The sequence below is a fragment of the Palaemon carinicauda genome, chromosome 35 (assembly GCF_036898095.1).
Source record: "Palaemon carinicauda isolate YSFRI2023 chromosome 35, ASM3689809v2, whole genome shotgun sequence".
NCBI lineage: Eukaryota > Metazoa > Arthropoda > Malacostraca > Decapoda > Palaemonidae > Palaemon > Palaemon carinicauda.
The window spans coordinates 38516486-38539747 of record NC_090759.1 but is presented as its reverse complement, the minus strand read 5'-3'; the positions used below and the strand labels follow the sequence as shown (position 1 = coordinate 38539747).

The following is a 23262-nucleotide window of genomic DNA, read 5'->3' as shown; positions in this document are numbered from 1 at the left end:
CCTAATTGTCAATATTGATGTTTTTTGACAGCTAATAATGAACATAAATCATTTGGGTTAAGGACCAAACCTCTAGGCAAAAGCAGTAAAGCTAAACAAGAATACAAAGTTCCGATACCTAAATGATTTCCATAGTTCTTAAGAATAGACTTAACAGAATATCTGATGCTAAGTAGCAAGATTAGATTGGTTTGTATTATCCAAGACACATGGTAGTGTTGGGACTGAGGCGCCACTCAGTAATCCACACAACCACTACAGTAATAACTCTGATATCAAATCATCCATAACGAACAGTTCAGCGAACAAACAGAATTTTCATACTTTTCGTACCAGAGATCTAACAGATACTTGGAGGCTCAACTCGAAAGAACCTGAAGGGATCAACACATTAAGCCATGAAGAGACAGACATCTATTGACAATGCACCTAACTAAAATCCTCTGAAGAGATATACCAATCAACTAATTCTCTTTCAATTCAACACACTACTGTAGGTATTGCTTTTCTACAAAATATGCACTTCCTTTCACCATTTTTGTATTTTATCATTACTCAACAGTTCAGTAGTGACAAACGTAATTCCTACTAAGCACTTTTTTTTCGTTTCTAGATTCCCGATGTAAACACAAGACCGAATTGATCAACGCTATCTGTTGCCAACGCATCCTACTAACGAGGAAAAATGGTTACAGGAATTCTAGTATCTTTTTGGTCTTCCCTTCATAAAGAAAGGGTGTACCTGTATAAAATAAAGGTGACTAAGTTTATGCATATCTCTCGCCCAGTTCAGACATAAACAATGACGCCTAAGTTTAGTAGTAGCACAGTTTTGAAAACTACTGCAGCAATAAGAAAGGAGATAACTGAAAATGCAGAAAGGGTTCTCAGCATGATTGACACTTTCTGGGAGTACGGTATACCAATATTGGCTGTCTGCCTAATTTCTAAAAATAGAGAAACTAATGTGGCAAATGGAATATAATTTCTACCCAAACAAGGAAGACCATCAACGAAGTTGAGAAACTGCTATTGATTTGGATAAGTGAAAAATTTGGCAGACTATATGTTTCAGAGACCATTGTCAGTGTAAAGGCGAGGCAAATACGATCAGACATCATTGAAAAACATCCTTGGAAAAAATGACACGTACACACTGTATCATAAACTACAACTAGGGAGGCTACACAGAATTGACAAGTTAAAAGAGGGCTGACAGGAAGACAAAAGAAAGGTACCGTGCAAGATTAGAGCAATAACATCTTACAGGATCATAAATGAAGTACAGTATTAGCCCTTTACATCAGTTCAAAATAAAAGTTTCAACTTTTACATAGTTTTCCTTAAGTATTACAGTACATACAAAATACAAATTCCACTTCCAACCTTAAGTTGGTTTTTATCGCACAATAACAATGAAGTGCTGTACTTTACACGTAAGCTAATTTTACAAGCCAAACTACAACACTGGTTGGAAAAACAGAATGCTACAACCACAAGGAAGTGGCTATCCTTTGATAAATCTAGCCAATGAATCCTCTATGGATTTAGCCAGTCAATGAAACAATTGGTGAAATCTGACAGAGGCCCTTTACGTCAATATGCGTAGGAGATGATGATGATAATGGCTCCAACAAGAAAGATAGCCCAATGAGGAAAGAAAATAAGGGAATAGCAAATAAACTATGCACCATATATCTCGGTATACAGTATGAGGCGACCCCTTGATAAGTCGACCACCAAAATCTGAGTAAATTTTTATGATTTTAGCTAATATCCGAGGTATAAGTCGATAGTGAAATCTAACCGAGGCCCTTTGCGTCAATATGCGTAGGAGATGATGATGATAATGGCTCCGACAAGAAAGATAGCCCAATGAGGAAAGAAAATAAGGGAATAGCAAATAAACTATGCACCATATATCTCGGTATACAGTATGAGGCGACCCCTTGATAAGTCGACCACCAAAATCTGAGTAAATTTTTATGATTTTAGCTAATATCCGAGGTATAAGTCGATAGTGAAATCTAACCGAGGCCCTTTGCGTCAATATGCGTAGGAGATGATGATGATAATGGCTCCGACAAGAAAGATAGCCCAATGAGGAAAGAAAATAAGGGAATAGCAAATAAACTATGCACCATATATCTCGGTATACAGTATGAGGCGACCCCTTGATAAGTCGACCACCAAAATCTGAGTAAATTTTTATGATTTTAGCTAATATCCGAGGTATAAGTCGATAGTGAAATCTAACCGAGGCCCTTTGCGTCAATATGCGTAGGAGATGATGATGATAATGGCTCCAACAAGAAAGATAGCCCAATGAGGAAAGAAAAATGTTATTTTCATTAGTAAAATAAATTTTTGAATATACTTACCCGATGATCATGTAGCTGTCAACTCCGTTGCCCGACAGAAATCTACGGTCGGGATACGCCAGCGATCGCTATCCAGGTGGGGGTGTACTCAACAGCGCCATCTGTGTGCAGGTACTCAAGTACTTCTTGTCAACAAGAACTCAATTTTCTCCTCGGTCCACTGGTTCTCTATGGGGAGGAAGGGCGGGTTCTTTAATTCATGATCATCGGGTAAGTATATTCAAAAATTTATTTTACTAATGAAAATAACATTTTTCAATATTAATCTTACCCGATGATCATGTAGCTGATTCACACCCAGGGTGGTGGGTGGAGACCAGCATACATGTTAACAAAGAAGCTAAGTATCCCGTATTTCATTTTAGCAGTTATTCAAAATAACAAACATAAAATAAATAAGTACCTGGTAAGGAAGTCTACTTGAACCATTACTCTGCCTTTATTAAGTACGTCTTCCTTACTGAGCCTAGCGGTCCTCTTAGGATGCTGAACGACTCCTAGGTGCTGAAGTATAAAGGGCTGCAACCCATACTAAAGGACCTCATCATAACCTCTAACCTAGGCGCTTCTCAAGAAAGAATTGACCACCCGCCAAATCAACCAGGATGCGGAAGGCTTCTTAGCCGACCGTACAACCCAAAGAACAACAATAAAAAGTATTCAAGAGAAAGGTTAAAAAGGTTATGGGATTATGGGAATGTAGTGGCTGAGCCCTCACCTACTACTGCACTCGCTGCTACGAATGGTCCCAGGGTGTAGCAGTTCTCGTAAAGAGACTGGACATCTTTGAGATAGAATGATGTGAACACTGACTTGCTTCTCCAATAGGTTGCATCCATAACACTCTGCAGAGAACGGTTCTGTTTGAAGGCCACTGAAGTAGCCACAGCTCTCACTTCATGTGTCCTTACCTTCAGCAAAGCAAGGTCTTCTTCCTTCAGATGAGAATGTGCTTCTCTAATCAGAAGCCTGATGTAGTAAGAAACTGCGTTCTTAGACATTGGTAGAGAAGGCTTCTTGATAGCACACCATAAGGCTTCTGATTGTCCTCGTAATGGTTTTGACCTTCTTAGATAGTACCTAAGAGCTCTAACTGGGCAAAGTACTCTCTCCAGTTCGTTCCCCACCAAGTTGGACAGGCTTGGGATCTCGAACGACTTAGGCCAAGGACGGGAAGGAAGCTCGTTTTTAGCCAAAAAACCGAGCTGCAAGGAACATGTAGCCGTTTCAGATGTGAAACCTATGTTCCTGCTGAAGGCGTGGATCTCACTTACTCTTTTAGCTGTTGCTAAGCACACGAGGAAAAGAGTTTTTAATGTGAGGTCCTTAAAAGAGGCTGATTGGAGCGGTTCAAATCTTGATGACATAAGGAACCTTAGGACCACGTCTAGATTCCAGCCTGGAGTGGACAACCGACGTTCCTTTGAGGTCTCAAAAGACCTAAGGAGGTCCTGTAGATCTTTGTTGGTGGAAAGATCCAAGCCTCTGTGGCGGAAAACCGCTGCCAACATACTTCTGTAACCCTTGATCGTAGGAGCTGACAGGGATCTTACGTTCCTTAGATGTAACAGGAAGTCAGCAATCTGGGTTACAGTGGTACTGGTTGAGGAAACTGCATTGGCCTTGCACCAGCTTCGGAAGACTTCCCATTTAGACTGATAGACTCTGAGAGTGGATGTCCTCCTTGCTCTGGCAATCGCTCTGGCTGCCTCCTTCGAAAAGCCTCTAGCTCTTGAGAGTCTTTCGATAGTCTGAAGGCAGTCAGACGAAGAGCGTGGAGGTTTGGGTGTACCTTCTTTACGTGAGGTTGACGCAGAAGGTCCACTCTTAGAGGAAGAGTCCTGGGAACGTCGACCAGCCATTGCAGTACCTCTGTGAACCATTCTCTCGCGGGCCAGAGGGGAGCAACCAACGTCAGCCGTGTCCCTTTGTGAGAGGCAAACTTCTGAAGTACCCTGTTGACAATCTTGAACGGCGGGAATGCATACAGGTCGAGATGGGACCAATCCAGCAGAAAGGCATCCACGTGAACTGCTGCTGGGTCTGGAATCGGAGAACAATACAACGGGAGCCTCTTGGTCATCGAGGTAGCGAACAGATCTATGGTTGGCTGACCCCACAGGGCCCAAAGTCTGCTGCAAACATTCTTGTGAAGGGTCCACTCTGTGGGGATGACCTGACCCTTCCGGCTGAGGCGATCTGCCATGACATTCATATCGCCCTGAATGAACCTCGTTACCAGCGTGAGCTTTCGATCTTTTGACCAAATGAGGAGGTCCCTTGCGATCTCGAACAACTTCCTCGAATGAGTCCCTCCCTGCTTGGAGATGTAAGCCAAGGCTGTGGTGTTGTCGGAGTTCACCTCCACCACCTTGTTTAGCTGGAGGGACTTGAAGTTTATCAAGGCCAGATGAACCGCCAACAACTCCTTGCAATTGATGTGAAGTGTCCTTTGCTCCTGATTCCATGTTCCCGAGCATTCCTGTCCGTCCAGTGTCGCACCCCAGCCCGAGTCTGATGCGTCCGAGAAGAGACGGTGGTCGGGGGTCTGAACAGCCAATGGTAGACCTTCCTTGAGAAGAATGCTGTTCTTCCACCACGTTAGAGTAGACCTCATCTCTTCGGAAACAGGAACTGAGACCGTCTCTAGCGTCATGTCCTTTATCCAGTGAGCAGCTAGATGATACTGAAGGGGGCGGAGGTGGAGTCTCCCTAACTCGATGAACAGGGCCAGCGATGAAAGTGTCCCTGTTAGACTCATCCACTGCCTGACTGAGCATCGGTTCCTTCTCAGCATGCTCTGGATGCATTCTAAGGCTTGGTTGATCCTTGGGGCCGACGGAAAAGCCCGAAAAGCTCGACTCTGAATCTCCATACCCAGGTAGACAATGGTCTGGGATGGGACGAGCTGGGACTTCTCTAAATTGACCAGGAGGCCCAGTTCCTTGGTCAGATCCATAGTCCATCTGAGATTCTCCAGACAGCGACGACTTGTGGGAGCTCTTAAAAGCCAGTCGTCTAAATAGAGGGAGGCTCTGATGTCTGCCAAGTGAAGGAATTTCGCAATATTCCTCATCAGTCTGGTAAACACAAGAGGTGCCGTGCTTAGGCCAAAGCACAGGGCTTGGAACTGGTACACAACCTTTCCAAAGACGAATCTTAGGAAAGGTTGGGAGTCTGGATGGATGGGGACGTGAAAGTATGCGTCTTTCAGGTCTAACGAGACCATCCAGTCCTCCTGCCTGACCGCTGCTAGGACCGACTTCGTCGTCTCCATCGTGAACGTCTGCTTGGTGACAAAAGCATTGAGAGCACTGACGTCCAGCACCGGTCTCCAACCTCCTGTCTTCTTGGCTACCAGGAAGAGACGGTTGTAAAAGCCCGGGGATTGATGATCCCGGACTATGACCACCGCTTCCTTTTGTAGCAAGAGCGACACCTCTTGTTGCAACGCTAGCCTCTTGTCCTTCTCCTTGTAGTTGGGAGAGAGGTTGATGGGAGATGTAGCTAGAGGGGGATTGCGGCAGAACGGAATTCTGTATCCCTCCCTTAGCCACTTCACTGACTGAGCGTCTGCACCTCTGCTCTCCCAAGCTTGCCAGAAGGTCTTGAGTCTGGCTCCTACTGCTGTCTGGAGAGGAAGGCAGTCAAAACTTGCCTTTTGCGGACTTGGAACCCTTCTTGGACTTGCCACGGTGACTGTCTGCACGGGTACCTCCTCTGCTGGAGGTTCTGCCACGAAAGGGCGGGATGAACCTAGAAGCAGGTGTGTCAACTGCTGCAGGGCGGAAGGGTCTAGGCACGGAAGGTAAGGTTTTAGCCTTACGTGCAGAAGAAGCCATCAGATCATGAGTATCCTTCTGGATAAGTGAGGCAGCCATCCCCTTAATCAACTCCTCCGGAAACAGACACTTGGAGAGAGGAGCAAACAACAACTCTGACTTCTGGCAAGGAGTGATACCAGCAGATAAGAAGGAGCAAAGATGTTCTCTCTTCTTAAGGACTCCTGATACATATGAAGCCGCAAGTTCACCAGACCCATCCCGAATTGCCTTGTCCATGCTAGACATGATCAGCATGGCCGAGTCCTTATCTGAAGGGGAAGTCTTCCTGCTTAAGGCTCCCAAACACCAATCGAGGAAGTTGAATATCTCGAAGGCACGAAAGACTCCTTTCAACAGATGATCTAAATCGGAAAAGGACCAGCAGATCTTCGAACGTCTCATAGCCAACCTGCGGGGAGAGTCAACCAGACTTGAGAAGTCGGCCTGGGCAGAGGCAGGAACCCCCAAGCCGGGTTCCTCTCCCGTGGTATACCAGACGCTCGACTTAGAAGCAAGCTTGGGAGGAGGAAAGACAAAAGAGGTCCTTCCCAGTTGCTTCTTGGAATGCAACCAGTCCTCCATAACCCTCAAAGCTCTCCTAGATGATCTGGCGAGAACAAGCTTGGTGAAGGCAGGCGCAGCAGACTGCATGCCCAGAGCAAACTCGGAGGGAGGAGAACGAGGGGTTGCAGACACAAAATGCTCAGGATACAAGTCCCTGAACAAGGCAAGGACTTTGCGAAAGTCTAAGGAGGGTGGCGAAGACTTGTGCCCTTCAATATCAGAGTGAGGTTCATCCAGATGTGCAGCTTCATCATCCGATACATCATCATCCGACAGTTGAGTTGTGAGTGGCAAAGGCAGAGCAGCAAGCTGAACGGCTGAATCCGGCAGAACGGGTGCAGCGTACCTGCGGATCCAACATCATGCCTCTGCTGGTCGGTCTGCGAGCTGGCAACAACAAAAGCAGAGGGCTGGTGTGTGGGAGGGGCTGCGGTGGGCTGAGGAGCATGCGGTATGGTATGCAGAGCATGCTGTAAGGTATGCGGCTCATGCTGCATGGTATGCGGAGCATGTTGTAAGGTATGCAGAGCATGCTGCATGGGCTGAGGAGAATGCCGCATAGTGCTGGAACCCGGCAACTCCTGATGCGGCAGCTCACGCATGTTAGCAGATGGTGCAGCAAGAACATGCGTCTGGCAGGGAGGACTGCGCATCGGTGGAGGAGCTCTCACAGGTGGAGTGTGGGAGCAGGCAGCCGCAGTATCTGCTGAGCGCACAACCTCTGCGGGTTGTAGGTTAACAGGAGAGGTGTTAACTTTCTCGGCATGATACTCCTGCATGAATGCCGCAAGCTGAGACTGCATAGTCTGCAGCATGGACCACTTAGGGTCTACTGTGGTTGGAGCAACAACAGACGGAGCAGTAGCCTGTTGAGGGACCACTCTACCTCTCTTGGGAGGTGTGCAGTCATCAGATGACTGCGGCGAGTCCGAACTGACCCAGTGGCTACACCTGGGCCGTTGGACTAGCTCGGAAGGGACCTTACGTTTGAGCGGTCGTGAGACCTTGGTCCACCGTTTCCTCCTGGAAACTTCTTCCACAGACGAGGAATGTAAGGGCTCATTCGTCTGTATGTGGATGGGACGATCCTTAACAGATACGTCCGCAACCACTGAGGATACATCCGTGCGCCGATCAAGGCCTGCCGAACCCTTTGGTCCTTCGACATTGCTTCTCCCCTGGGCTTGGGAGCTTGCAAGAGGTCCCGGACTGGGAGGACGACTGGCACGCACAGATGTACCCTCATGCGAAACACTGACACTGACACTATGCACATCACTAGCACTAACACTTCCCACTGCACTCTTCGCTTTCAGCTCTCTGACATCTGCCAAGAGCTGATTGCGGTCACTAACCAACGACTCCACCTTATCACCGAGAGCCTGAATGGCACGCAACATATCAGCCATTGCAGGCTGAGCACTCGTAGCAGGTTCGGGAGTCACCACCACAGGGGAAGGAAAAGGTTGAGGGGCATGGGGAGAGGAAAAATCCACAGAGCGAGAAGAACTCCTCCTATCTCTCTCCTTCTCTAACCTACGTGCATATCTAAGGAATTCGTTAAAATCGAATTCCGAAAGCCCAGCACATTCCCCACATCGATCTTCCAATTGACAGGATTTACCCCTACAATTGGAACATACGGTGTTAGGATCTATAGAGGCCTTAGGAAGACGCCTAGTACAAGTCCTAACACTACACTGCCTGTATTTAGGAACTTGGGACTGGTCAGACATCTTGAATTTAGAAGTAGTCAAGGGGGAATTCCAAAATTAAGCAAAGTTCGTTAACCAATAAATCAAATTAATTCCAAAAGCTTGCTAAGCTAAGGATAAAGCTTCATGAATAGCGAAGGCTATAACTTTAGAGCAAATACATCACCAAATCGTGAACAAAGACTCCAAAATCAACAGCGTATCCAAGTAGGTCTTGCCGGCGGCCGACAGAGGAAAAATTGAGTTCTTGTTGACAAGAAGTACTTGAGTACCTGCTCACAGATGGCGCTGTTGAGTACACCCCCACCTGGATAGCGATCGCTGGCGTATCCCGACCGTAGATTTCTGTCGGGCAACGGAGTTGACAGCTACATGATCATCGGGTAAGATTAATATTGAAAATAAGGGAATAGCAAATAAACTATGCACCATATATCTCGGTATACAGTATGAGGCGACCCCTAGATAAGTCGACCACCAAAATCTGAGTAAATTTTTATGATTTTAGCTAATATCTGAGGTACAAGTTAATATTCAAAACATGCAATACACCCAAGTTATCAGCTAGCTTTAGCAATAGTATAAGAATTGAAATACAAAACTTGCCTACGCAGTAGTGTAAAAGTTGCCATATAATATACTGAACATAGGCTAAAAACTATCGGCATGTTATTACAAATGTTCTACTTACCATATGAAATAATATATATGGTAGTGTTAACATATATCTGTATAAAAATGACAAAATAGATTCCTTTTTCTGCACAATGTTGATTGTAATGTGAACGCAAACGATGGCGTGTGCGTATGGATAAACTCCCATACTAAAACAGCCGATGAGCTCATTATAGTAACTAACAGCCTTTGAACAATTACTTGCTCTTTGCAAAAAGTCTCGTTATAAGAACGCCCATTTTCATGATTGAGCATTTATCTAAGGGGTCATAACCCAAAATCGCAAGTTTCCCTTTGCCCTGTGAACTTTTAATTTGGTTCTAAACTATAGAAGCATAGTTTTTCATAAGAGAAACAGTAAGGCCTTCACACTTGTCAAAACAGTTATTTATATCACAATACTGTCCTTAACACGAGGGAAAGAGAATGCGAATCATGATTGTCCAGAAACAATTCCCTTGAAAAATCTATGGAGCAGTTATCAACAAACAACGAGAAAGAAATCTGTAAACACACTAAAAACCTAAACCTGAGAAATCAGGAGCTAGTGGTTCTCAAACCGAGAAGACATCTATGAACACCACATAATCCTACAGCTGAAAAATCTAGAGCTACGGGTTGTCCAGCCAAAGGCGACTGAAAGACAAGGACTATGTGGCTAGCACTAAACTTCTCTTATTGACACCAACCGCTACACTGTCTCGTTACTTTACTAGTGGCGTCAAGTCTATTGAAAAGAAAGAATATGGGAATTTTTTTTTTAAGTTTTAGAGGTAAATGTAGATAAATCCACTTCCTGAGAGAAGTAATTTGAACATCAGGAGAGGGTCATAGAAATAAATCATTAGTTTGGACAAATTTTAGAAATGTAACTTCAACTAAGTTGACCTATACAAAACATATTTGGCATAAAACCAAAGGTAGTAGCTAGTGTCAATTTTTTTTGCATATAATTACATGATTATGAGTAAACTAAATGGCAAATGAAAAATGACAAACAGTCAGTTGGTTCTAATTGTGTTAAATTTAGACTAAAATTTGTAATAATTCTTTATCACAGACCTTTCTGAACATGTGCAAATTCAAACTAATAATATGACCTTTTCTGTGGATTAGGAAACGAACATCAGAGAAACTAAAAGATTTCTAAAATTAAAAGTTGGTCAACTAGCAAAAAAAACAAAGAACGTAATGGTACAATTATAATATAAGGCAGGTAATCTTGAGAAGACTCGCTTGATGTTAAATCTTGATTGAAGCTAGCTCATCGTCTACTTTCAGGCGATGGATCGTTTGTTTGAGGGTTATGCCTTGCAAAATACTAAAGGATTACCTGCAATAAAAAAAAAAAAAAAGTTATAAAAACTGTTACTACTGTACCTTTGATTCCCTAACTATCAGAGTTTAGTTTTGACTTTTCATATTAAATAGAAAAACTGCATTCATTAGCAGAATGATAAAGTGGAAAGAACAATTTAAATTAGTAAATAGACCACAAAGTTTAGCTCCCCTCTCTTCCCTAAAAAAACCATCAACATATTAGCATAGAATTCAAGTCATACCAACGTGTACAATTACTGGATATCGTCCAATAAGTTACACAGATTGAAGAGTACAAACAACGTATGACCAACGAGACCGTTTCATATAAAATTGTTTTCACCCAAAGTTTTGAAATGATCTTTGATTGAATAAATAACTACAAAATATCAAATGGTAATTTATCCAAATTACTAAAAGAAGATATGATAAGACAGAAAAATCATGTTATATAGTTAGTTTGACAATTTGGCATTAATTTTAGCTTTCAACAAGACTTATTAGAATGGGGGCGTACTTATCATTCAAACCTATAAAGTTGTCTTTTAAAAGTTTTCTTTAAATATTAGCAACAGTGAACCCTTCTCAACAAACAATTAGATATTCTAGGAGATACTATATGTATCTCATAGTATTCCTTGATTCACAAATGCATATCACTTAATAAATTGAAAGCGTGAACAGCTTATCTAATAAACTGCTATAGTTTTATACATAATCTCAAATATATTTCAATCATCAACTTCTTTTGATAAGACTCCAAACTAAATTGTAAAAGATTGTCAACTTTCCCCACAATAGACCCCAGTGAAAATTCTTTCCATTGCAAATAGGGTACAGCTAAAGATAGGAAGGACAACGAACATCCAACCGTTGTAAAATGGGGTATAACTAAGGATAGGAGGGACAACAAAATAAAACGTATCTACTGTACCTGAATCTTAGCTCTGTACTGGATGCCCTTGAGGTATGGGCGAACAACCATGTGGGTGATGGCATATGAGCTGCAATATCAACGGAGCTTTGGTTTTTATTTCCACCTGAAAGATATATGAGAAAATCAGGAATACAAATATATGGTGAGGGGTTGGCAATTTCATCTTATATAACTGCTGTAAACCAGAAAGGTTAATTCATAGAATCTGGCCCACTATGCCTATGCTTTTGAAGATTTAAAAAAAGTTTGCATCTTTCAAAGCTTTTTCCATACATCCCCAGAGTTATTCTCAAAATAGAGTACAAATATGTACGTCACATATTTCAAGTGAATCTGTTTGAATGTTAAATTTGTGATGAGCTTGTATTGTGCATGAAAACTTGTAGCAAACCTTTCTCTCTCTCCCTTGAAATTCAAAAGGCATGTAACTTCACTCAACCATATTATCTAATCTATCTTGATACTGTATCCTAATTGTCAATATTGATGTTTTTTGACAGCTAATAATGAACATAAATCATTTGGGTTAAGGACCAAACCTCTAGGCAAAAGCAGTAAAGCTAAACAAGAATACAAAGTTCCGATACCAAAATGATTTCCATAGTTCTTAAGAATAGACTTAACAGAATATCTGATGCTAAGTAGCAAGATTAGATTGGTTTGTATTATCCAAGACACATGGTAGTGTTGGGACTGAGGCGCCACTCAGTAATCCACACAACCACTACAGTAATAACTCTGATATCAAATCATCCATAACGAACAGTTCAGCGAACAAAAGGGATTTTGACGAAGGAAAAATCTATTTCTGGGAAGAGGCCTGTGACGCCCGGTGAGAAAGGTCCTTCCTTATACCTTTCCTAATATAAATCTTCCAAATATACTAGAGAAAGATAAAAGCATGGAATGCAGAGGTTACAACCCTCGCGCGAACACCTTGTAGGTGTCGTGTATTAAACAAAGGCGTGTGTAAACCACTATTCACAGGTTGTCTTCCATTTAGATAATCCCTTCATCAATGGGGAGGGCCGTGACAGGCCCTAGATAACATGGTTGAACTCCCCAACGACACCTACCACGCGCGCCCTCTAGGACATCCTTCTGCAAGAACATATGGCTTGGCAAGGAAAAAGAGGGGTGGGGTCCGTATCAAATAACCGGGAAGGGTTTCACCGGGCGTCACAGGCCTCTTCCCAGAAATAGATTTTTCCTTCGTCAAAATCCCTTTTCTGGGGGGCCTGTGACGGCCGGTGAGAATGTACCAGAGAATGCCTTCCAAGCCCAATAAATTAATAACATAAAAAGGAGAAAACAAACACCATGTAAGGCAATAATATAATACTGTAAGTAAACATAAATCATAAACTAGCCATAGGCATAGGGGATGTAATGCTAAAATAATATGAGGACCAGGGATCACCTGAGTGTCCCGTCGTGAAAGGGATCAACCTTACATGTCTAAGCATATCTAAACTTTACAGGAATGGTAATTACAATAACAGTTAAATCATAGCAATTAAACATGGCAAAATAACTTAGGGCTAACGAACCACCCAGGAGAGTGGCGACGTGGTGTGAGAGGTGGTCAGGAGGGAGGAGAGAAGAGATGGAATAAAGAAATAATCAGAGATTAATGGGGGGAGATAAGACTCCCCGCTGCAACCGTAGGGTATTTAAGGGCCTGTAAGTTCTTTAGATAGTGGCGTTTGAAAACCATAGGAGATTTCCAACCCGTGTATTTTTTTAAGGTCATCAAAGTCCATGTTCTGGAAGTAATTGATAGAGGTAGCTATTGACCGTATATCATGAGCATGGGGAAATGATTCCGGGTTAGCATGTTTAATGAAGTAGAGGATTTGTTGTCTGATACCTTGAATGGTCAAAGTACCACCTTGTTCCCTGATAAATAAGGGGCCAGACGAGCGGGTGGCAGATCTAGCTAAAAAGGTCCTGAGAGTAGTGACTGGACACAGCGAAGGATCCTGGGGAAGAGAGATGATCTTCCAAGGGGACCACCTATTTTGCGGGTCCTCATTTTTTGCTAGGAAAGCTCTGTCTGGTGTAAGCAGTACTTCGCCTGTAGGGAGGAAATCTATGTTTTCCGGGTTACGTGAGAGCGCTGCTAGTTCTGAGATTCTAGCACCTGAGGCCATAGCTGATAGAAATAACGTCTTCCTAAGCAGAGTGATATAAGAGCAGGACTCGTTGTCAGTGTCCGACGCGAGTTTGAGGACATTGTTCAGAGACCAAGAGACTTTTTGTGGCCGATCCAACGGCCGAAGCCTAGCACATGCTTTTGGAATAGATGAGAAATAGGAATCAGCTAGATTAATGTTAAACCCAACCAGGAATATCTTCTTCAAAGCTGACTTGATGGTAGTTATAGTGCTAGCTGCCAAGCCCTTGTCAAATAAGAACCTAAAGAACGAGATGGCTAAATTCGGAGTCATACGAGTGTGGTCTGAATTCTTTAAGAAACCTGCTAATTTCTTAACAGCCGAATCATATTGACGAATTGTCGAGTCCCTTTTGTCCGCTTCGATGAAGAGAACGTTTTCCGGGTCAATGTTTGCGTCTTTATGAGCTGCAAACTTCATGAAGTCCACAAAGTTAGGGTTTTGGCTATCCTTGAGGAATCTGACACAGTCTGTGTTTGAATTACTTGGGTTAGTTTGGGGAATGGAATCCGGAAGGGTCGGAGTTTCAGCTCGAGGAGGAGAGGAAACCAACTGCTCTTTGGCCAGTGAGGTGCTACTAAGGCCACTGTCCCCCGGAAGGAGCGTAGTTTGTGCAATACTTTCATTAGAAGATTCACTGGTGGAAATAGGTAAATCTTCCTCCAATGGTTCCAATCCAGGGTTAATGCATCTATGGCATAAGCCTGAGGGTCCATGTTTGGTGTCACATAACAAGGAAGTTTGTGATTCATCTGAGTTGCGAATAGATCTACCTGAAGGCCCGGAACCAGCCTGAGTATCCACTGGAATGAAATTATGTCCAGAGACCATTCTGATTCCAGTGGTTTCATCCTGGATAGTGAGTCCGCTATCACATTCTGGACTCCCGCTAGGTGGGTTGCTGACAGGAACCAGTTCTTTTCTGCTGCCAAGGTGAAGATAGTGACCAGGATCTGATTCAGGTTGGGCGACTTGGATCCTCCTCTGTTGATGCAGTGTACTACGGCTGTGTACTACGGCTGTGCTGTCTGACACTACTCTGATGTGGGTCGACCTCGGAGGAGAGAGCCTCTTCAGGGTCAAGAACACTGCCATGGCTTCGAGAACATTGATGTGGAAGTGTTTCATGGCGGGTGACCAAGAGCCCTGAAACATCTGACGTTCGTAGTAACCCCCCCATCCACTCAGAGACGCGTCTGTATGAATTGTCACTTGTGGGGGTGGGAATTGAAGAGGAACCGATTTGGAAAGGTTCTTCGATTCGGACCATGGCTGTAATCTCATTTTCAAGACAGAGGGGATTTTCGAGACCTTGTCTCTTAAAGGTACTGTGGCTCTCTTTCTCCAAACTCGATTGATGTCTTTGAGTTTGGCTTTCAATAGGCGATCTGTTACCGAGGCGAATTGCAGTAGGCCGAGGATTCTTTCTAAGGCTCTTCTGGACACCTGCCTGTGTTTTAGAAAATTCTTGACCTTGGAAGCTATTTCTCTTACCTTTTTGGGAGGTAGAACCAGCTTGTGCCGTGCAAGGTCCCACTGTATGCCTAACCATTCGAAGCGGTCTGATGGAAGTAGGCGGGATTTTTGGAGATTGACCCGAAATCCCAGGTTGGCGAGAAAACGAAGTACTTTCTTCGTAGCTCTGTTGCACTCCAGGGCTGACCGAGCCCAAATAAGCCAATCGTCCAGATAAGCAACGATCTGAATCCCTTGGTTCCTGAGTTGTTCTAGCACCGTCTCTCCCAGTTTCGTGAATATCCTGGGTGCAATGTTGAGGCCGAAGGGCATGACTTTGAATGCAAAGGCTTTCCTGCCTAGACGGAAACCTAGGTAAGGAGAGAAGTTTCGAGCTATTGGTACGTGATAATAGGCGTCGGTAAGATCGATAGAGGTGGTGACGGCCCCACGGGGAAGCAGGGTACGTACCTGAGAGATGGTCAACATCCGGAACTTGTCGCAGAGGATGTAAGAATTTAGCTTTGACAAGTCCAGGACCACTCTCAATGCCGACGAGCCTTTCTTCGGAACTGTGAACAGGCGGCCTTGGAACTTCAGCGATCGAACCCGTTTGATTGCTTTTTTCTGTAGTAACTCGGTGGTGTACTCTCTCAGAATGGATGTGGGTCTCTGGAAGAAGGTCACTGGTGGAGGAGGGGAACCTTGTGACCATTTCCACCCCAAGCCTTTGGAGACTATGCTGTGAGCCCACGGACTGAAGGTCCAACGGTCTCGAAAGTGGTAAAGTCTCCCCCCTACCGGAACTATATCATTGCGAGGGAGTGAATCTAGGTTCTTTCCCTCCTCGAGAACCCCTTGTCCTAGGTCCGCCTCGTTGACGGAACTGTCCTCTAGCCCTGTAGCTACCTCTCTGGTGTCCACGAAAGGGACCTGAGGGTCCGTAGCTAGGGATGTATGCGGGTGAGGGCATCCAAACGGGGTTGGGTTGGGTACCTGGGGGAGCAGTGAGGTAGACCACCTGTTGAGGGTGTTTCGGCTGTAGAGGAGACGAAGCAGTGGGAGACTGTGAAGACGAGTGGGCAATCGACGATTGTTGGTAGTGACCTCGGCTCGTCTTGTAAGGGGCAAACCTCTGTTTCTTCCTGAAGAAGTTTTGTTTTTGCCCTTCAACCCTCTTTTTGGCAGTGAGGCCCCACCTCACTTGCAAATTTTGATTTGCTCTCGCAGCGTCTTGTAGTACCTTGTTCACCTCCTCCTGAGGAAAAAGGTTCTTACCCCAGCAGGGGGAAGCTATCAGCCTATTCGGTTCATGCCTGATCGTGGCCTCAGAAAGAACGTGCTTCCTGCAACTAACCCGAGCCGAACAAAACTCGTGTAAGTCGATTTGGAAGGACAGAGACAGGTTCTTTGTGAATACCCGGAACATGGTCTCGGTCGGGTAAAGTGAGGTTAGGGACTCCACGGAGGTAATGGAGTGGAGAGACCTAGCCAACCTATTCCGTGCCTCAAACTCAGTCTTGAGAAGAATAACTGGTAATTTAGGAAGCTTCTCGGAGAACAGATTAGAGGCACAGTCTGGGTCTAACTTCCCTACTGTGAAAGTAGCGGGGGCATCATCCCAGATAGTAACGGTACTCGGAATGAGCATGGAGGTGGGATCGGTCTCTTTAAGAGCTGGCATGGCAGAACCTTCTTTGATAGCCTGAAAAGTAAGAGCTGCCACTTTATCTGTAATAGGCAAGGTAATACCTGGAGAAGCTGTAAATATGGTGTAGGCTCCTTTGTGTGGGGTGAGCTTGGAATTAGTGCAACCCCAGTCTGACAACGTCCTGGCCCAGAAAGATTGGGCCTGCTCTTTAGGGAATATTACCGTTTCCTTCGGTACCTTGTCTAACCTAACCAAGGCATGTTCTTTCAATCGGACGAAGCCGTTGAATGGGAATTCTAGTCCCGGAGGGTAAAATTCTAAGTCCTCTAGAGGACGGGTGCCTATGCCCTCTAGAGTTATGGCACCATCAATATATGGAGCATGTAAGGCAAACCTCCAAGGGTTGTTTTTCTCGAAGGGAGGTAACTTCGATGCGTCCGGGGCTGAAGGAGGGGGCATCTGAGTTCCAGAACGGATGAGACTTGCCACCATATCTTTGAGCTCCGTCATAGCTCCTCGGTCTGCCCTAGACTGTTGAAGATATTGTTGTATCTGCTCTTTCACAATATCCCTGACCATGGCGGCGGATAAAGGGGGCTCCCGAGCTTGATCCTCTAACGAAGCCCTGGACTTAGTAGACTTTGACTTCTTAGGAGTCACGGTTTTAGGTATAGCAATATGAACATCAGGATCCTTTGAGGGTCCCGGAACCGGTGACACTGATAATGGCAAAGCTGAAGGCTTAAAGGTACGTAGTGGCTTCACCTTGGGTCGTATAGGAATGGAGGAACCTAGAGGAGAAGCCGTAGGTTTATCAAAGCCGTGAAAGGAAGTAGAAGAGGAAGGAGTGTGGGGTGAAAGGGGGTCCACCAACTCAACACCACCTACCTGCTCATCCATGGGTTCCTCGTCCAGACCTAGGTAGGGCTCGGCCTCCGTCACTAAAACCTCTTCCTCAGTTAGAATGGTTTCTCTAATCACTTCAATTAATGGGGCCGCTGTCTCCGGTGGAACTGCTGCAGTAGTAGAGCCTGGGAATAGGCGAGAAGCCATGTCTCCATCAAGAAGATAGGGTGCGCCAGCAGGCGCATTCCTCCCAAACCCTGACACCCAAGGCCGGAGAGTAGCTCTCGCCTCCCTGAGAGATTCATCATCAGCCTGAAAGAGGAGAGGGAATTAATGATGAAGTCAAAACTGAAGTCAATATACAAAGAGCAATTAATTCTTCGCAAAGAATATTAACAGGGACACTAGAACCAACTTACCTCCTCGCTCAGGAGTAGGGCTGACAGCCCATAGCAGAGCATGCATGCCTCCGGAAACCATATCGTATAGGGGGCTTGTCCCGGTTCCCGAGAGAAGGATATGGCGCAATGGGCATGGGCCCGGCATAGATCATGGCCCATGGGATCAGTAAAGGCAGCGGAGCAGCCCCTGGCAGTGCAGCGGACTTTCTGTAAAAAGAAAGAAGACATAAGTCTGGATGTTCCTTGAGATTCTTGTCATTGACTTATGAATCAGAAACACTTAAATCTTAATTAATGTGTGAGTATGGTAGTAGCTAACACCTTAATAAAATAAGAAATTATAATAGAAAACCAGTAACCACATAGCATGAATCTCTAAACTTCATCGATATCACACTGTTAACTCCGGTTCTGGACTCCTGCTTGATCTCTGTTTTTACCGGAGGTCCGGTAGCAAAGGCCCGTCATCGTGATATCGTGACCGTCTCCGGTACGATAACATTATCCTCAATGAATGAGTTATCTCCAGTGAAGCCGGAGATACGATGAAAACGGGGGCCTTAACTGTGTAATTGTGATCAAACATGACAAAGGTTCGTGTGTAAAAGGCTTCAGCCGGAGTCCGAGTGCCGGATTTCACCGTTGCACTCCAAAAATCTGCTCCGGAACGATAACTAGTTCTCACCCAATGAGTATCCATTATAGCGGAGCATAACTCAGGCGGAGCCAAGCATAACTCAAGGCGGAGCTAAGGGTGTCGGTATAAAACGACCCCAATTAATGACTCATACACTAACGTACCTATTAATAGTGTTAGCTATATTAACAGTAACCACATCAATAAATCGTTTATAATATTAAACGTACTATCATCAATTCTGATACTGAGAAGAGGCCTGAATAACCCGTGATCGTATAAAAACGGAGAACGGGAAATTCACCTCTCTTACTCAAAGAAAACGAGAGAAAGGATAACTCATACCTGTAGAACAGGAAACGAGCACTCTATGCTTTCGCTCTCAAGGTTACATATTAAAAATTAACATCACACAATAAATAAGAAAATTAATAAAATTGATTGCTTTTCTTAGTAATAGTAATAACGAAGAATAACGACAACGTAACAAAAAAACAAGGATATAGTCTAAAACGAACCCTCCAGGAGGGTACAAATTAACAGACTAAATCGCTAAGCTTTAAATCGTTACTATGCTTTAAAACGCTATCTTAAATCGCTATTCTTCGTAGGTCCAAATTGGACTTGCAAGCAAATAAATACCATAGTAAAAATTAATAATAATTAATGATAACATAAAAGGCCATAAAACGTAAGTGATATAACCTATCTGACAGAGTACCAGATGGGCAAAATTAACTAGAAAATTTACCGAAGCGAACATACCCAAAATGGCTGCCGATATCTCGGCAGGACAATCGCTTCCAAAACTAAAAACCACCATAATGGAAATAGAACAAATGCCCGGTACTGCCAAAAGCTGTCAAAACAAACTATGGTACTTAACATTGGTAAGGGTGAAGTAACAACGTCAGTCATGTTGAAATAACGAGAAATTCTTCGAAAAAACACTGTGCCCAAAAAAACTATGCTTGCTTGAAGTCCAATTAAAGAAGGATGTCCTAGAGGGCGCGCGTGGTAGGTGTCGTTGGGGAGTTCAACCATGTTATCTAGGGCCTGTCACGGCCCTCCCCATTGATGAAGGGATTATCTAAATGGAAGACAACCTGTGAATAGTGGTTTACACACGCCTTTGTTTAATACACGACACCTACAAGGTGTTCGCGCGAGGGTTGTAACCTCTGCATTCCATGCTTTTATCTTTCTCTAGTATATTTGGAAGATTTATATTAGGAAAGGTATAAGGAAGGACCTTTCTCACCGGCCGTCACAGGCCCCCCAGAAACAGAATTTTCATACTTTTCGTACCAGAGATCTAACAGATACTTGGAGGCTCAACTCGAAAGAACCTGAAGGGATCAACACATTAAGCCATGAAGAGACAGACATCTATTGACAATGCACCTAACTAAAATCCTCTGAAGAGATATACCAATCAACTAATTCTCTTTCAATTCAACACACTACTGTAGGTATTGCTTTTCTACAAAATATGCACTTCCTTTCACCATTTTTGTATTTTATCATTACTCAACAGTTCAGTAGTGACAAACGTAATTCCTACTAAGCACTTTTTTTTCGTTTCTAGATTCCCGATGTAAACACAAGACCGAATTGATCAACGCTATCTGTTGCCAATGCACCCTACTAACGAGGAAAAATGGTTACAGGAATTCTAGCATCTTTTTGGTCTTCCCTTCATGGAGAAAGGGTGTACCTGTATAAAATAAAGGTGACTAAGATTATGCACTTCTCTCGCCCAGTTCAGGCATAAACAGTGACTCCTAAGTTTAGTAGTAGCACTGTTTTGAAAACTACTGCAGCATTAAGAAAGGAGATAACTGAAAATGCAGAAAGGGTTCTCAGCATGATTGACACTTTCTGGGAGTACGGTATACCAATATTGGCTGTCTGCCTAAATTCTAAAAATAGAGAAACTAATGTGGCAAATGGAATATAATTTCTACCCAAACAAGGAAGACCATCAACGAAGTTGAGAAACTGCTATTGATTTGGATAAGTGAAAAATTTGGCAGACTATATGTTTCAGAGACCATTGTCAGTGTAAAGGCGAGGCAAATACGATCAGACATCATTGAAAAACATCCTTGGAAAAAATGACACGTACACACTGTATCATAAACTACAACTAGGGAGGCTACACAGAATTGACAAGTTAAAAGAGGGCTGACAGGAAGACAAAAGAAAGGTACCGTGCAAGATTAGAGCAATAACATCTTACAGGATCATAAATGAAGTACTGTACAGTATTAGCCCTTTACATCAGTTCAAAATAAAAGTTTCAACTTTTACATAGTTTTCCTTAAGTATTACAGTACATACAAAATACAAATTCCACTTCCAACCTTAAGTTGGTTTTTATCGCACAATAACAATGAAGTGCTGTACTTTACACGTAAGCTAATTTTACAAGCCAAACTACAACACTGGTTGGAAAAACAGAATGCTACAACCACAAGGAAGTGGCTATCCTTTGATAAATCTAGCCAATGAATCCTCTATGGATTTAGCCAGTCAATGAAACAATTGGTGAAATCTGACCGAGGCCCTTTGCGTCAATATGCGTAGGAGATGATGATGATAATGGCTCCAACAAGAAAGATAGCCCAATGAGGAAAGAAAATAAGGGAATAAGCAAATAAACTATGCACCATATATCTCGGTATACAGTATGAGGCGACCCCTAGATAAGTCGACCACCAAAATCTGAGTAAATTTTTATGATTTTAGCTAATATCCGAGGTATAAGTCGATAGTGAAATCTAACCGACGCCCTTTGCGTCAATATGCGTAGGAGATGATGATGATAATGGCTCCAACAAGAAAGATAGCCCAATGAGGAAAGAAAATAAGGGAATAGCAAATAAACTATGCACCATATATCTCGGTATACAGTATGAGGCGACCCCTAGATAAGTCGACCACCAAAATCTGAGTAAATTTTTATGATTTTAGCTAATATCTGAGGTACAAGTTAATATTCAAAACATGCAACACACCCAAGTTATCAGCTAGCTTTAGCAATAGTATAAGAATTGAAATACAAAACTTGCCTACGCAGTAGTGTAAAAGTTGCCATATAATATACTGAACATAGGCTAAAAACTATCGGCATGTTATTACAAATGTTCTACTTACCATATGAAATAATATACAGTGATACCTCGGTAGTCGAACGACTCTATACTCGAACAATTCGGAGTTCGACCAAAATTTTCGAGAAATTTTTGCTGCGGTGCTCGACCAAAAATTCGGCACTCGACCAGCCGAACACGTGACGACCGCATGGGCTTTGTGATGATCGCGCCATCTCGGCCACTCTCGCTTGTTCGGGAAGCATCAGTTCTCTCGAGAGCGTCACTCAGACAACGCGCGATCAGCATTCGTTGTGATTTAGTGATTTTCAGTGCTTTTAATTGCTTTTTTAGCTTTCATAATGAGTCCCAAGAAAGTAATGAGTGTTAAGGGGAAGGAGAAGAGGAAAACAGTGCGAACAACGATCGAGTTGAAGAAGGAAATTATAGCGAAATATGAGAATGGTGTACGAGTGTCCGATTTAGCGGTAGAATACGGAATGGCGAAGTCGACCATTTCTACGTTTTTAAAGCATAAAGAAATGATTAAGAAGGCGAATGTTGCAACGGGAGTTACGGCGGTAACTAAGCAAAGGCCACAAGTGATTGAGGAGATGGAAAAGTTGCTTTTAATATTTATTAAAGAAAAACAGTTGGCCGGGGAAAGTGTTAGTGAAGCGTTCATTTGTGAAAAAGCGTTGCATATCTATGAAGAATTAGTGAAGAAAAGTCCGAGTACCAGTGAAAGTGATTCATTTACATTTAAAGCGAGCAGGGGTTGGTTTGAAAAGTTTCGTAATAGAACAGGTATTCATCGTGTTACTAGGCATGGGGAGGCAGCTAGTTCGGATCAAATTGCAGCCGATAAATACGTGGGGGAATTCGATCGGTACATAAATGAACAAAATTTGATCGCACAACAAGTCTTTAATTGTGATGAGACTGGGTTATTTTGGAAGAAAATGCCAGCCAATACGTACATTACCAAGGACGAGACGAAGATGCCAGGTCACAAGCCAATGAAAGATAGGCTAACATTGTTGCTGTGTGCAAATGCAAGTGGCGATTGCAAGATCAAACCCTTGTTAGTGTACCACTCGGACAACCCCCGGGTGTTCAAACGAAATAATATTTGTAAAAGTGCACTACCAGTTATGTGGCGCTCGAACACTAAATCTTGGGTCACAAGACAATTCTTTACTGAGTGGATAAACGAAGTGTTTGCCCCCCAGGTTAAGGCTTACCTCATTGAAAAGAGCTTGCCAATGAAATGTCTTCTGGTTATGGACAATGCTCCTGCACATCCTCCAGGTCTCGAGGATGACTTGAAAGAAGAATACAGCTTTATCAAAATCAAATTCTTGCCCCCCAATACTACTCCCATACTCCAGCCCATGGACCAACAGGTCATTTCAAACTTCAAAAAACTCTATACCAAGGCCCTTTTCAGAAAGTGTTTTGAAGTGACCAGTGACACGAAGTTGACCCTAAAGGAATTCTGGAAGGAACACTTCAGCATCCTCAACTCTGTTAACATGATTGACCAAGCTTGGCGAGGTGTGACCTATAGGACATTGAACTCTG

General features: G+C 43.6%; 1 long non-coding RNA gene across 1 annotated transcript in view; it reads right to left on the bottom strand.

Moving 5' to 3' along the window:
- LOC137627418 (uncharacterized) overlaps nucleotides 1–23262 on the bottom strand; it is a 68205-nt gene that overhangs the window by 14299 nt on the left and 30644 nt on the right. Inside the window, exons 3-4 of the long non-coding RNA XR_011041159.1 lie at nucleotides 11414–11519; nucleotides 10358–10492 (exon numbers count right to left, since the gene is read on the bottom strand). This is a non-coding gene — a long non-coding RNA (uncharacterized lncRNA). The remainder of the gene's footprint in view (nucleotides 1–10357; nucleotides 10493–11413; nucleotides 11520–23262) is intronic.